At 36.4% G+C, this 16,744-nt stretch overlaps 1 protein-coding gene and 1 non-coding gene across 2 annotated transcripts in view; one reads left to right on the top strand and one right to left on the bottom strand.

Annotated features, from left to right (window-relative positions):
- Nucleotides 1-679: 679 nt before the first annotated feature.
- Nucleotides 680-799, bottom strand: LOC140149454 (U5 spliceosomal RNA). The gene has a single exon (XR_011858686.1). It is a non-coding gene; the product is annotated as a U5 spliceosomal RNA (small nuclear RNA).
- A 1,474-nt stretch (nucleotides 800-2,273) lies between these two features.
- Nucleotides 2,274-16,744, top strand: part of LOC140148206 (contactin-4-like) — a 104,829-nt gene continuing 90,358 nt past the window's right edge. Inside the window, exon 1 of the mRNA XM_072170066.1 lies at nucleotides 2,274-2,366. The gene's annotated coding sequence lies outside the window, so the exon portion shown is untranslated. The remainder of the gene's footprint in view (nucleotides 2,367-16,744) is intronic.

Genomic DNA, 16,744 nt, shown 5'->3' with positions numbered 1-16,744 from the left:
GCAGGCTATCTATATGCAAAAAAGTAAAATTTGATAAAGTTGATTTTCTGAATGAGCAAGTCACTGAATAGGTCTTTAAATGGTCACAAGGAAAACCAATGATTTGGAAGAAGGGATTTCTATGTACCCTCGGAAATCGTCAAATTACACACACATTATCAACATACGCTTCAGACCATTGCTGTACTTTTTGTTTGACGTACGTGTAGGTCTCAGTTTTTGGGTCTTAGATCTTATGGAAAGAAAAAAAGCAAGGTACACCAACTTGACGTGGGGGAACAAGTAAAATACAGACTAGACAGTACGAAGGGGGGGGACAAAATAGGCATTAGAAGAAAAACTGTACTAGAACAAGCCATGAAAATCACTGAGCACATAAGAAGACAAAACCAAACAACCAATGTAGGCCTAAAAACAGGCAAAGTTCGGTGCCGAGTGCCAAAGTTTAATGGCCAAAAATGGCCAATTCCAGAACCCAGAGGTGTCAGGAAAACAGTACAAGAGTACACTGGAGTGATGAAAATCACTGTGTACATAGACGACAAACAAAACCTAACTAGACAAAAAATACTTAGATCTTAGTATTACAGGTCCTAAAAATGTGTACATGATGAATGGGGTCTTAGAGCTTAGACAGGTTTTAGGTCTTAGGTTTGTTTTCTATCTTTGTTTTATTGCTAGCTCTGCCAAAGGCAGAGCATTGAAAAATAATTATAGACTCATCTATTTGTTCCTCTGCACGGAAATCTTTAGTAAAAGGCGAAAGATTTATGCGTGTATTGCAGAGAAACCAGAGTACTGAGAATTGGTCAACTCTGGGTATGGTTCTAAATGGAGATAATATATTCCATGGTGTCAATACAGCTATAATGCTTTAGACCCATTCCATGTCAACTCAGGGATGTGCACCGCAGCACCTCTTCAATTTTTTCTTTTCTGTGTGGTGGTAGATATTGATGAAAGTAAAATTCCGAAAATTTGAGCTTCATACTCCATTTCGTTATCCCGTGGCATCAATTTGAAATTTAGGGGGTCAGCGTAAAAAATGTGTCGCAACGCGAAAGACAACATTTGGAGGTCCATAAATGTATAAGGGTACCATTTACAACTTTGAAAAGTATGTATTCTGGGGTACTTATTTGTGTAGAATTCAAATCTGGCATCAGAAAACTTGTAACTCCTTTACTTTAAAAGATATAGGGCCCTCAAAATGCAACTTTGTCCATCCAGGACCAACTTTGGGGGTCAAAACTCCAAAAGTAAAATAATTAATTGTCCATTTTTTGCCAGTCAGAGCCCTTTGGTAGGACATTACTCTTATCAATATGGAGCCTATTAGAATACTACCAAAGGGCTGAGATATTACCAGAAACAGTAAAATTAATTTTACATTTTTGGAGTTTTGACCCCCTGAAAGTTGGTCCAATGTCCTGATGGACGAAGTTGCATTTTGAGGGCCCTATATCTTTTAAAGTAAAGGAGTTACAAGTTTTGATGCCAGATTTGAATTCTACACAATTACCCCAGGATACATACTTTTCAAAGTTGTTAATGGTTCCTTTATACATTCATGGACCTCCAAACATCAGTCTTTTCGCGTTTGACACATTTTTACGCTGACCCTCTAAATTTCAAATTGATGCCACTGAAAACGAAATGGAGTATGAAGCTCAAATTTTCGGATTTTACTTTCTCATCAATATCTACCACCACACAGAAAAAAAAAAATTGAAGAGGTCAAATTTGCGGTGCACATCCCTGAGTTGACATGGAATGGGCCTTAATGCATTTCACGATCGGGGTGCAATTATTAATTTGTTTATTTATTATAATTGGTTTTACAATATATGAATTAATTATAATTAAGAAAAGAAAACATGAAGACATTGTTAGTTGAAACTTTCTCACTGAAGTCAGAATCGATCAAATGCAAATTATTTGATTGGAAGCAAACCTTCTCTCCACTAAATCAACAACAATAATTGTGCGTCTGTTGCCGCCTGAGCCCTGGCCTGAGCTTAAAATCCACTTGTAAAGCGTCCTCTATAAAGGATTTGGGTTAGTCCAATATTTTCATCTTAGGGATGGTTTATGAAGATAGTCAGTGGCTGCAAATAAGAATGCCACTTATTTTTCGTCGATATGAAAACATCAATTAATTGCATTTCCAAAAGGTTTGTTTGTATTTATTACACATGATTTATTAACCTTTTTTTGGGTGGAACGTTAATTTTAAAATTATTAACCCCTAATTCATATAGTGATAACGACCAAAGGCGTTCACACACAAACAAGTGGTGCGCTGATTGTCAACACAAATCTCCATCAAGCGTCAGCCAGGATTGATTGTACCTGCCTGTTTCAAGGTAAGCTTAAAATGTTTATTTCAAATTCTAGTAACGTTATTTTTTTTCTTGTGGTATATTACTAAGTAATGTAAGTAATACGTTTGTCAATGAGGTGAGGGGATTGAAACTCCTTTTTAGAGCTACCGCTGGCGCTGAACGAATGCAACGATCACATTCAAACTTGTTTTGATAGAAACAATGTGGATCGATTCATAACTGTCAAATTCTGCAGGGTTGGCCATTACTAATGTTCTATGGCATGCACGATGCGTGCAGATATCAGAACTAGTATGTGATCAACCCCTTCTCTTTTTCAAAGCCGCTAGTCCATGTATGATGTTCATTGTTCAGCACTGTTTTTCATATACTTCCCTCTCACAACATGTCCACTATCGTGGCATTCATGCATGGCCGGGTGGCCCGGCCATATACTTGACTTGCCCACACCCTGACCTGGGCTGGGAAAAGTACAGGCTGCGACAAATTTTATTTTTTAGCTTGCCCGATCGGGCAGGCAATATTAAAAAATTGGTTGCCCGAAATTAACCCCTATTCCCGGCAATAATTGTCGACAAATTCACATACCGTACTCATCATGCAGTGCAGTGCATATAGTATTAGCATATAGCCAGGCGTAAGTATGCCGAATTTGGCAGTTTCATTCTTACGGAAATCTGATACTTTTCTCAGTTCAGTTGATAAATAAATGAGTATTCATGCACTATTCAATGCACTATAAAAAATAAACATTTCATTCACTGACTGTTTGTTTCTTGTGGAAAATAAGGCACTTCGCACTTGATTATTAGTTTCCTGTTGAAGATTTTGAAAAAGGGACGAGGTGACTTTTAGTTATTAATTATTAATTATCTTTTATTTTCTTTATTTAGTTTGAACTATTACAAGCAACTATTGACTCGTTTTGACTAGGGCGGGCATTTAATTATTTCACAACAATATTTGATTTTATAAATAAATGAAGGTGGAGTTGTACTTTTTGTTCATTTATTATTATTGTTGATATTATTGAAGTCAGAAAATGGCAAGTAGAAGTTGTTGAAAGTTATTTTAAAGGAGAAAATTAGAAATAAAAATAAAATAATTAATTATTTTGAGATTTTCAATTTTGGACGTCGGGCGGTAAACAGGAAACTAATAATCAAGTGCGAAGGGCCTAATGTGTATTTTATGTGAAATTTTGTCAGTAAAGTCACAGCGATTTACGTGTTTCGCCAACCACTAAACATCTCAATCTCAATCATATGCAAATATATGGCTAGCTGACGTCATAATATTTGCACGAAACAGGTTGTATAATTGGCCAAACTATAGTATAATATTTACCAATACGTCACGTAACGTCATGATGTTCATTAGCATGTCTGCCAGTTTGGTGTGGGATACCAGTGCCTAGCGAAATTTGAGTTCCATTTCAAGAAGTTTTCTACTTTGTTTTGACTGTTCTTTTACTTCTGCGAACATGCCAAGTTGGACAGAAATATTCCATTTTAAATCATCAAGCTTTAATTGGTTTTATTTTAGCCTTGCCCGATCGGGCACAGCTCTTCAGAGTTTTAATTGCCAGACAAAAAATGCGATTGCCCCGGGCTATCGGACAGACGACTTGTTGCGGCCTGGAAAAGTAGCTGAATAATCTAATCTGTAGCCTTCCAGGCTTCCACTCCCGCATTCAAGAAGTATATCAACATCCCAGTATTGGAGAACTCTGGTTGGGTTTGTTGCAGTGATTAACAAAAAATATTCACTTGCTGATATGATCCATGTTCTGCAACCAAGGGATTGAAAACAATGGGGTAGTGGGGCACGTAATGATCCAGGGGTTGGGGATCTAATTCTAATATATACTTCAATATCAACTGTAGGCCTATCATTAAGAGCAATTTAGGTTACCGGTAGGCCTACCTATAAATTGAACAGCTATTTTTGATGCAATCATCCGTTTTGATAATCTGTGTTTACTTTTGAACTTCCATTGTTTTATACAGAGTTATGGTTTGAAGTTGAACATCAATTTCTATTAGATTTTTATAGCTTGGGACCCTAGCCTTGAATGCAAAGCTAAATTGATGAGCAAATTTGAGGCTTGACTTCCGAAGTAATTACAGGGATGACTCTTACGTTCTGTTCATGTATGTAGGTCATAGGACCAACAGCTTTATGTTATTTTGGAACCACAAGATGCTGCATAAAGGTGCACTTACAATACACTACCATATTTAATACCTGAATGTGCTCAGACGGCCTGGAAATTTTTATTCTCGCAATATGGAACCTGATGGATATGGATAACCTAGAACTACACAATGCTTGTGTGTGAATCCTTAATACTTGCAGATTGGTCAAAGATATCATCCAATTTGTCTGACCATTTCATATGGGTTTTACAACTCGCATTTCTGAATCAACTGAAATATGGTGGCGGAAGTATAAAAATGTAGGGGGGTAAGCAGATTTTGGGCCAGATTTACTACTACTAGTACGTTTTTCCAACTCCATGACTACTTTTAGCCCAATAAATTTTGTTGCTTTATGCTATTTTGGCCCAAAACTGGTGTTTATCACCTGGGCTAAAAAAGAAGATGCACAGGACAATTGTGGTTGATTGGTTGTGGTAGCTGAAGCATGTTTGTTTCTTTTTTTTTTTTCCTTGTTTTAGGATTTTTAGGCAGACTAAAGGGTGTGAGTGAGTCCCGGGAATTCGAGTCCTGCTGGAGAATCCTATTACCCGGGTAGGAAATTCCCTGCCCGGGTACCAGAAATTTTAAAAAAATTATCCTAGCATTTAGGTCTAGGTCCGGGGACACTACAGAACCGGAAAAAAATAACTTTAAAAAAATTTTGCACATTTTTTGTTGTTGTAATTTCGGGTACCCAGTTACCTGCCCGAAAAATGCGCCAGGTACCCGGGCACAAAATTACCCGAAAATCACACCCCTAAGGCAGACCCCCTGTATCCGCCGCCTATGGATGCTAGAATCACAATGTGCCTCTTTAAATTCATACTGTTCATTTATTTAACTTGCTATAATACATTCCATATCACATTGGAGTGATGGGAAAAGGTTAAAGGGCATTGGACCTCGACCATTGTCTGATATAGGTTCTAAAATTAAGCTTTATTGATCTCTTGTAACTGCATAGTGTGGAATCAGTGAGCCCATCAATTGATAATAATACCTGTACAAAAATAAAGGTGACTCAAGTCTCCAAACAGTTGTGGAACGTATAATAACAAACATATTTTTTCATTGCTGACTCCAGTGCTCACTGGCCTGATCCAGACCACCCCCATATAAAAAAAGTGAGGGGGGAATTGGAAAGGTTTTATTTTATCATTTTTTAAAGTGAATGAAGAGTGTTAATAAGTCATCATGGACGAATGTGTCTCTTCTTACCCAGCCCTAATTTTGTAATAAATCTAATTTATTATATTGTTTTTATAATTTTACTTGTAGATTTATTTAGCATTGAAAAATGTTTGCCCTGGACCGGACTGAATCTCTGGACCTCCACTCCCAGTTGATGGCATGATATCATATCATTTTACTCTGAAGCAGTAGTTTAAAGCAATATTATAACATTTTCAAACAAAATAGATTAGCATTTCTTTGCCATAAAATGTTAGCTTTTACTGTCAGATATATCCCCTTTTATTTTTAAGCCGAACAACTACTTCAAAGCAAAGAAAATTGGAATTTACTACCAGCGCACATGTCGCCAATACGTACCACTCCTTCGGTCATGTTGTGGTACGACCCTTTGATATGTATATCACCGTCGCGACGCCAGCGTAGTACTGTGTGTTATGAACATTGTGTATGCGTTCGACTAACAATTCCATCGTAATAATAAAGGGCTGAATCAGCGTTTTATTCAAAATCTCTGATTTTGACAAAACTACAGCACCTAGAGTCTTGATTTTTGCAGGCTATATTGGTTTAATAAAGTACAATTTAATCGTGTAAAAAAATGAATTAAAAAAATTCAGTGAGGGCGTCCTCCTCAGCAAATGTTATAATATGGCTTTAAGCCTAGTGTTTATGCAACCATTTCAGAGTTATTATTGTAGGCAATTTCATACTTATTACCAGTTTTTAAATACTAGTAATTGAATACTAGTAATCTCTTCAATTCAACACTTTTGACATTCAATACAGAATCATTTGGTAATTCACTTATCCAGGGTTTGGCCAACACTTAGCCTGTATAAAGTTTAGTGCTAAGATGATGTAATTTCCTCAAATCTATCCAAGCAGGTGAAAATAGAGGGCATCAAGCGTCAGGCGGCATAGGAAGCACAACACGTGACGTATGAGGTTGGCGAAGATACAGGGCTGACAGCCCCATTCAAAATACACGGTTAGCAATTACAAATGGAAAATTAACATACTTGCAGTGGGGTACTTTGTCGAACCCTGACGGTTTTAGAGTAAGATGATTTTGCTTTGACACTGCATAACAAATTTAGAATTGTTTGTGAAGATTTCATGATTATGTGTTAATCCAATGGTGACCTCAAAATTGGCGATATCGCTTCCATCACCGCCTGGACAAGGTGTCGGATAAGCATGGCTGAGATAGGGAAGAACTAGTTCTAGTTCCTTGCGCCCAGGAGGGGGTGCGTGCGAAACGGCCTTGCACGAGGACAGGTGGATTTTGTAATGTCAGAGGAGGCCTGTCATGGTCCCCTATGCACTGAACAAGTGCTAGATAGAGATCAAATCACCATCATTAGGTGATGAAACCAGAGATTGATAATTGCTGATCAATATGATAATATGATCTACACCAGGCACAAAAAGAAACTCGTCAGTTATATTCATCCTTGCTGTTCAATAACTTGATAATGTTGTGACATGTGAAATATACATTTTGTTAATTGGACTTTGCTTTCTCATTTGACACCCTGTTAGTGAAAAGCGAACAAGAATTGACCAAGATATGCGCCTCCAAAGCCTCAAACCCCAAAATCAAAAGTTGCATTTTCAACGATTTTCAATGGGAACGCATCGTTGTATTGCACACAAGCACCACGGGCCAATCAATAAAGCACACAGTGTAGTAAGCACAATTGAATCGTTAAAATTGCAACTTTTCATTTTTGGGGTTTGAGAGTTTGGAGGCACATATCTTGGTCAATTCTTGCTCAATGTTCACGAACAGGGTGTCAAACGAGGAAGAAAAGTCCAAATAACAAAATTTATATTTCAGAATAATCCAAAATTATCAAGTTATTGAACAGCAAGGATGAATATAACTGACGAGCTTCTTTTTGTGCCTGGTGTATATGTAGGGAGTTATATCATGAATGGGATCCTAGTGTGGTAACTGTGGTTATAATGTGCTGCAATCACTGACAATGAACATCATTTCCCAGTCCCTGCCTGACTGGTCAGTTCTCAATTACAATACAGCTGATGAGCTAATGCAGGAAGCAATACACATTAAAGTGACTTCCTCAACTTGGCATAAAACATGTCATTAACATTTATATCATCAATTAAAGATTAATAAGGCCTATCTATCATCTAAATGATCTAATTTGAATTTATTTTCTCAGACAGATGCCACAAGTAATTTTATTTAGTATCTGTTCAGTCTTAGAATGTTTAATTGCAAAGAGTATTATATGAAGTGAACTTGTGGGGCATGTGCCGCTGGAATGGGTAGGTTTTTCACATGAAATGATTGAAATCTTATTGTGAACTGACTCTTATGTTTTGAAGAAAAAATCCTTAGACATGGGTCTGCTTTTTAAAATTGTCCACACTTGCCACATAAAACTTTTTTTAGTTTTACCCTCTATAAAGAGAGATTAGTATTTAACTATAAAACTGTTTTAAACTTAGCTCAAAGCGAAACCCAAGTGGCTATTGGTGTGTGATCTTCTGCTTGGCATGCAAGGGGTCCGAAGTTTGAATCCCAGGGGTACCAAAGTGACTTCTTTGTTCATCTTCTCTTTTTTTCTTCTTCTTTCCCTTCCTTGGGTTCAGTTAGGGTTAAGGATTCACCGGTTCAGAAGCTCCTGACTAAGAGATAACTTTTCCCTTGAATCCTTAATTTTTTTCATTTATAACATGGCGATAAATTTTAGGATATGGATCTGGGAACTTTAAAATCCTGGCTGCAACTATTAGGTACCCCTTTATAAAACCGCTTGTGTTTGTCATATAATGCATAGCTGTCATAAGGGATGAAACCTTAGAGGCACTATTCCAGCACCTGCTTTGGTTTTTCGGTGTCAAGATAACTCAAATAAACATGAATAGCAGTGAACATTTTTACCTGCATGGAATTTTATGCCTGCGGTAGGGTGAGTTCGCTGGAATGACCTTAATTCATGCAATTGTTTTTTCTGTGAGCTTTTATCTTGACATGTTTATTGGAAGGAACATTTAATAAATTGGTGATGTTTACATCCAAGAACTATCAATATAGTAAGCCTTCATCTTACTGTCTGCCTGATGAGAGAATTATTGTTGGTTGTAGAGAGCAGCATGTGGGTGGTAAAGGTCTTTGACTATGGTGCAAAAGGTCCCTGGTTCAATTCTTGATGGAGGCAAATGTCAAAAATATATTATCAGCTCTCTCCATTACTGCATTTGAATTGTGGGACGGATGCGGTGAATGACAAACACCTCACAGCCAGTTCCGATCAGGGTAATGACTGGCTGTCTGTACTCGCTGTACACTCTACCTTGGACACCATGGGTGATGATAGTATCTGACATTGAATGGTGGCCTCCTGAAATTAAAAAAATTCCAAAAAACATTTTTTTTGTACAAATTAAAAGTGAAATTGTATTGTGGGGGAACCATTCTTACTTTCTAACTTGCAGTACAAACTGATAAAATATTAACAATATGTCTTGTTTTGTTCAGATGTATTCAAACCCTTGTAAATATCTAGGGAAAACGGCATCCTCCTGGCCCAGCTCTGGTGGAGTCGACAAGTCGGTTATAGGTGTACTATCAGCAGCGGCCATAGATAGGTGTGAAAGTGCAATTGATTAGATTCAATCAGCTAGAGGAACTTCACCCAAGTCAGATATTGAAATTGGTAATAATATTGGCATCAGTTTCTGGCTGTATTATGCAGTGACAATTCATAATGAATTATGCAGACTTTAGTGGCTAGTGCACAATATGAGATTATCTTAAGACTTGTGTATTAACCACAGGGCATGGCATTCATTTGTTATCCATTGGTGTTACCATCTTTCTGGTATGAGCATACTGTACTGCACTTCTTTTACATGTGCAGCAAGACAAGAGTTTGCACATAAAAAAATCATATTTTTACTGTTCCACAATTGGCACAATATCATAATCTTTATTGAAATTTCCTATATATTTGCCCTTTTCTAAAACTGAGCTTCATTTCAGATGCAGCCCACGCATCATGATTAAAATACCAGCCTTGAGGTAGTTCATGGTGCATTATGTTAGGTGTAATGTCTCGCTTAAAAATAGAAATTCAAAATTAAAAGAAAATTGAAATGGGGTAATATCCACTGAGCATTCGTGTTTGTTCTTGTTTTGTATTTGGCTATCTTGGCATCTAAGTGTCGCCTTCAAATTGATATTAATGTCTCTACATGAATAGCAATTAGTTTGAGTTCATTGCAAAACAAAATGCAATCCTTATTAATTGGTTTATTATAACTTTATTACTGATGACTTCTTGTGTGGACATGATGACTGTTTAAAATGGGATGAGAATGGCTTATGTCTGGCCTGTAAAAGAAATACCAGTTTAATACGGTATTTATTTACTAATTATTTCAAGCATTTGAACATGTATCAATCGAACCAAACATTGCACTATTATGCAGTCATTGACTCAATATTTGATTGCGGTCTTCATCAAAAGCAAATATTGAATTTAATGATGAAAAGTGAGAGTCAAACCTGTCATAAGAGAAGTCTTAAATGGACACAGTATAGCATACAGTACAACCAATATTTTGACAAATTGGTGTTCTAGTTTCAAATAACTAAATATTAATTTCAGATGCATCACATTCTCTCAAGATCTTCTAGATAAAAACTCTGAGCTGCAATTTTGTTTTTACAAGATCCATTTTATTCTTTTTTTTTTAATTTGTAAACCAATTTTGGAAAAATTCACCATCTAATGTGTGTCATCCGTGCATCAAATCATTATGTGCAATACTCATTGCTTGCTAATTAGTCGGGATTTTAATCAGTAAGTACCCCTAGCTGACTTAGAGCATGGTCTATGCTTGGAGCAAGACAGTTTTGCTGTTATACAGCCATGCAGAATTGACCCCTGTTTCTGTGTAGTAATTACTAAACACTTCAGAGGAAGGGGATATCTTTCTGTGTTCACCTAGATATAAGGCAAAATAAGTTGCCACAGCTGCCATGTAAAATCATTTGCAGGACTTTCTCTTACATATACCGTGATTCAGAATGTTCAAGAACACAAGTTGAGAACCCATGCTCCCCACATAGGTTTCATTTTCAATAGACCCTTTTATTGGAATGGCCTAAACCACCATCCTGCAAGCCCAAAGGGCCAAAGATATTGTAATTCAAGTTAGCAGAGTAATAAACCATAGACTGTAAAAAGAATCTTTTTACAGTCTATGAATAAACACAGTCTTGAATTTTTTCCAAATCTGTATTTTTATGCATTCAAGTAGGTGGATGTCACAATCCCGAGGTACCATACATTTTGGCATACAATGTATACTTCTTTCACCTTATAACTTTATTACATGATTTAGAACATGCCAAAGGCAGTCTCAGCATTCCGAGGAGGAAAGAGCTGGTTCTTTAAACGTCTGTCCTTGTTAGGGCAAGAGCGTCTGAAAGGGGTTGATTAAACAAAGATTTTCATATATGCTGCCCCCCTCCTCTTCTGTTGTGTCTCTGAGCATAGTTGAGTCTGCCTTCCTTATTTCATCACGACATCACTTGTCTACCCACAAAGGCTTACGAGCTTAACCGAAAATGTCAATTGGAAATAACACACAAGGCAGCTATTTTATTGCTTGTCTCACAATAGCAATATACAAGGATTCATCTGTGCAGGTGGCTGTGTTATCACCAGTCCGCCTGTGTGTATACTCTGGTCTCTCAGTTTGTTAACATAAGTGTGTGTGAAGCAGTGGCTGGCCTAGTGGTGGATAAAGGTCCCATTTGGGAAATTGCGAGGTAGGGATTTACTCAAATTGGAATGAAAGCATTTCCATACATTTCAAACTATAATACATATTGTTATGTTTTCGATACAACCCGTAAGTCGTGTTCACATTGTCGGATGTACGCCCGGCGTAACTTGGTCGGCGCAAGTTGCTAGGAGTAGCGGTAGGCGCTGCCAGGAGTAGGTGTAGTGTGAACAATGGTCAGCGTAAGTTCTGCCAGGCGTACGTCCGACGATTTACTCCTGACAAAAGTCAGGAGTAGCGAGCTGGGTGTAACCTCCGCCAGGCATAAGTTGCAATGTAAACGCAGATTACGCCTGGCACTCAGAGTAAGTTTGATCTTCTGTTGGTCAGAACTAAGAAATTACATATCGCGTGGTTGATAAAGGTCACAGAAACACTGGAAGTGGTAGCCAATGTTTATGCCGACCAGAAGTAAATGATTGGTGGAACTAGTCGGCGTACTGCTAGGAGTAGGCTAGGTGTGGACACGCAGTAGGAGTAGGGAAAATATTTATGGAATTTTTATCAATGTTAGAGTAAGTTTACGCCGGGTGTAACTCAAAATGTGAACACGACTATAAGCTTTCCTAATATTTTCAATATTTTGCCCTGTGGCACTCAAAATTGTACTTTTCTGGGGCATGATATGTCTACTCTAGTCACGGGCCCTCAAATCTAAGGGCACACATTGTTTGAAAATTATAAGGCAGACCACAAGCCCTTTGACAAAGACTTGGCTTTGAAAATCACTGTGGGTGTGCTGATTTGCTACCATGAAGGCACCCAGTGCATATGAAATGTTGTCAATAAAGTCAGCAAAACAAACTCAATATACCTGTTTTTGATTTGCAAGCCTGCAGTCTTTACAAAGTGTCACAAATGTGAAACAGAGTGACACTAAAATTTGAATTTTACTGTTTGAGTTTGGGCCTGTGAAAATTAATGAGGTCTTGTAGATTTCGAACCTAAGGGCTGGATGACTCGTAAAGATTTTGGCTAGTTTCAAACACTATTTGCACCTTTAAGGGTATGTCAGCAGAAAGAGTGTTGTAATAGGATTGCAAATATTTTTGATCCCAAGTACCATTGATGTAAAATATTTGCAGCCTGTTTAAAAAGCATCCTGCACTTCTATTCCAAACAACCAATTTCCCTGTGAAGAGTATGATAGTATATTATGGTAGCCTGGCTGGCGACTTTCTTCTAAACATCATCCACTCTAGCTATATAAACATCCCACAATTTGCTTGTGGCTTCAGCATGAATTTATAGGAACAATAGATTTAAGAATCATGTAGTTCATCAGATTTACAGATACAGATATATATGCAAGTATTTTTGCTGAACCATGAAATGGTATCAGCCTATATGAGTGAATGTTACTAGCTTACTTACTAGCTTACTTACTAGCTTATTTATGCACAAATAAGTTACTTTCAATTTTAGAGAACCAATATTTTAGATACCCATAGTCCATAGAGTGCACAGCAGGCGTGCTAATTTTCCCATATGTACTACGTAACTTGGTAAATGATACTCTAAAGAGGAACATAACAATTTAAAGTTATGGGAAAACAAAATTTCCAAATATACACAAGGTGAAAATACTTCACTCCTGTTATAATAATCCATGACTTTGACATTATCTAAGCTAGAGCTGAGCTTTATTTTAGATTTTTAGTTTCAGAGATTTTGGATACTGCAAGATTTTCATCTGCCAGACTTGAATATGGTGGATGCATATATATTCAGTGATATTTGTTATCACTATGAATTGGTATTCATGTCACATCTAGAAGAGAAATGGTACACACTATTGCTGAGACACTATTTACTGCACACACAGTATTAGAAAACAGGCTGGGATTTTTTGAAAGTTGCAAGTATATATCCCAAGAAACCAGCACTTACATTATGTATATAATTTACTACTATAAACAAGTGCATGAGGCCAGGAGTGCATAATGATATAAGAGCTTGTGCATGTTGCTGATATTTATAAAGTGACGATGATATGATTTATATCTACCAGTGATAAAGACTTCAATTTACTCATAAAATAAACTGTTTGGAGACCAGTGATAAGGGCTATCTTCAGTAGATAGCATGCTAGTTCATAAACAATGTCTGATTTGCTATGGTACAGTTTCACATGCTATTTTAGTCAATGTTAGGGGAGGTGCCACTAGATGTTTGGCCTTAATTTAATTAACTATCTTCAGTAGATAGCAAAAAAATTAATTAATACCAAAAACCAGGATGTAACATTTTTGATCAACATTTTTAACTTCAATATGAAATTAGGGTTAAAGGTTTTTCACATGTTGTTTAAATTAGAGAAAATGTTATTGCGTTTAAATAGCGGTCCATAGTTTTGAGTATTTCTTATTTAATATGTATGCACATGATAAACTTGTTTAAATTTTTTTGCTGAACCATGAAATGGTCTCAGCCTATATGAGTGTATGTTACTAGCTTACTAGCTAACTGATTAACCATTTGGTCTGAAATGGGCATATCTCTAAATGCCACGAAGGTATGACCCCATGAAGGGTGTCATATGAAAGAGGAAAACATAAAGAATATAATGAAAATATTTCCAAGCGTCAGAGGCCATCCAGGGTCACAGGGGTCAAAAAGGTCATTTTAACCGAAAATGCTCCGATTAAGCTTAAATTTAAATGCAATGATCCTTATGACATTCTAAACATTTAAAAAATATTTTAAAATTCATTCAAGGTCATTAAGGGGCCATAAAGGGGTCAAAGGTCAAGTTTTTCAAAATGCTCCAATTGAGCTGAAATTTATATGCAATGATCCTTATGACATTCTAAACATTTTAAAAACATTTTCATATTCATTTAAGGTCATTAAGGGGTCATAAAGGGGTCAAAGGTCAAGTTTTCCAAATGCTCCGATTGAGCTGAAATTTAAACGCAATGGGATTTCTTTTAGAATACCCTACCACTGTAGATTTTCAATGGGGGTCTTTTATGAACGACCCATACACATACACTGTGAATGTAAAAAATGGTAGGGTATTCTAAAAGATAGCCACGCAATGATCCTTATGACATTCTAAACATGTTGAAAATATTTTAAAATTCATTTAAGGTCATTAAGGGCCATTACAGACTCCGGGTGACAGTGGTATAGGCCTACCACAATATACTGTCGAAGCCACATGGTTCAGCTATGGTGCGGTTATCGCTCTAGTTAAACTATGCCTTTCCAACTTCTCATAAAAGGTAAAACATAAATTGCTTTGTTTACTCTATACACTATACTTTAAATGCTGCATGATTGATGAATATCTTACTTTAATAAACATGCATACATATTATATAATGCAGATGGTGATATATATATTAGATTTAAACACCATAAAACAGATGTTTTGCAAAGTTAATCACAGTGCACACATCTTGCAAGTAAACACCCTTCATAAATAGATATATAAGACCCCTTTTACATTAGCTTGAACCACAGGGCAAACACATTTCTGTCAGTACAGGAATGCATGATCACACCTTGGAAAAAATTGTGTCAAGTTTATTGAACATCATTTTAGCCTTTCATATCATAGATATTTATTAACATTGCTTCATGTATCATTGCAAATTATATCATACACTTCATTGCATTTTACTTGGTTTACATGACTTCCTTTTTCTAGGGAAAATATGACTTCATGCAAATTATTATTTGTTGTAAATTTATAGTAGGCTGCCATGCTCAACTCCGTAAATGGGTGCTTTGTTGCCTCTGCAAGACATTTCCAATACAACACCACTCCATCAGTTGTTATGATGATGACAAAGTGTGAATGGAAACTAAGCATTCATCAGAAATATAATACCATGGAAACCACGGGATCACCTGCAAAATCCTTCCCATCAATTCTCAAAACATACATTCATTTTGCATTTAGTGAATACGGAATTGCTTCATCAAGTCGACCATGTCCCTTACATCATTTGCTTGATGGGATGTTGTTTAATGGAAATATTAATTAATGTTTACTACCTGTATACATGTATGTTATGGTTACATAGGTTTTACATTTGAAAAACTTCGGTCAAGGGCCCAGAATGCTTATTGAAATCATTTTGGCTAAAGCATGTTGACATCAGCCAATACAATATTTTACAAACTGTAATTGTACATGTATTGCATATTGTAACCGGACAAAATGTCTTCAGTGCAAAATCAAGTGCTTAAATTGTGTTTTACGTCTACAGTAGATAGCGAAAGGCAATTTAATGGCACAAGTAAAGTAGGTGCATAAGTGTGAAAAATGACACTAACAGAACAGCCAAAGATAATCACTTTCTGCAATGGCCATCATAAACAATAGTGCACAGGATTTTGCCCTTTGATTTTGGTGTCAATAGAGGATAAAAAAGAAAAACATGTTAGATGGTGTTTTTAGACTTTTTCCATTCAATATTTTATTTTTAAAGGAAGAGTTAATTTTTATCAAAGATGTCCATCTTATATTCATGTTACTACCTGTGGGCCTATGTTATGAAGTACATGCATTATTATGACTATTAGACAGCATGTAGGACATAACTAGCAGGAAGATTTGTCATTTCATAGTTGCTCTCATGACATCTAGGTAGATACGATGATTTACATTTCGATAAAAAAATAAAAAGCCCCTACTCATTCTTTTTTTGAAAACCCTGCAGAAATAAACGGAAAAGCAAAATTAGTTTTATTACCAAAACTGGAAAAATATAGCCTGAAGACTCTGAAAATGAAAGTGTGTGCAACAGACTCATGTGCTAAAATATCACCTTATTTAGGCTAATATAATTACAACCAAAAAAAAAAGTTGCACAGGATGACTCCCAATAGAAACTGATATAGGATGAATCAACAATAGATATCATATGGTATGATTAGGCCATGCAATCTATACTTCTCATTAACCTTTGTGGGATATGGAGGTGTCATACTCTTGATTTATGTATGAACGTTCTCTTCACAGTTCATTTAGCATTGGTAGACTGGGAAGTTTCCTAATCAATTTGGATGAGTGTGATTTATTGCAAATTGGTCATCTGTGAATACAGGATATTTTATTGCAAAACCAAGAGGGTTAACGATATTAATTGTAAATGTTTTCTCTCATTTACCCTCTTTGACACCATCTATGTTGCAAACATTTTTTTTTACAGTTTGTAATGTCAT

Source organism: Amphiura filiformis, chromosome 3 (assembly GCF_039555335.1).
Source record: "Amphiura filiformis chromosome 3, Afil_fr2py, whole genome shotgun sequence".
In the NCBI taxonomy this organism is placed as follows: domain Eukaryota; kingdom Metazoa; phylum Echinodermata; class Ophiuroidea; order Amphilepidida; family Amphiuridae; genus Amphiura; species Amphiura filiformis.
Note: the sequence above shows the minus strand (reverse complement) of the source record. Positions and strands in the feature narration are given on the sequence as shown.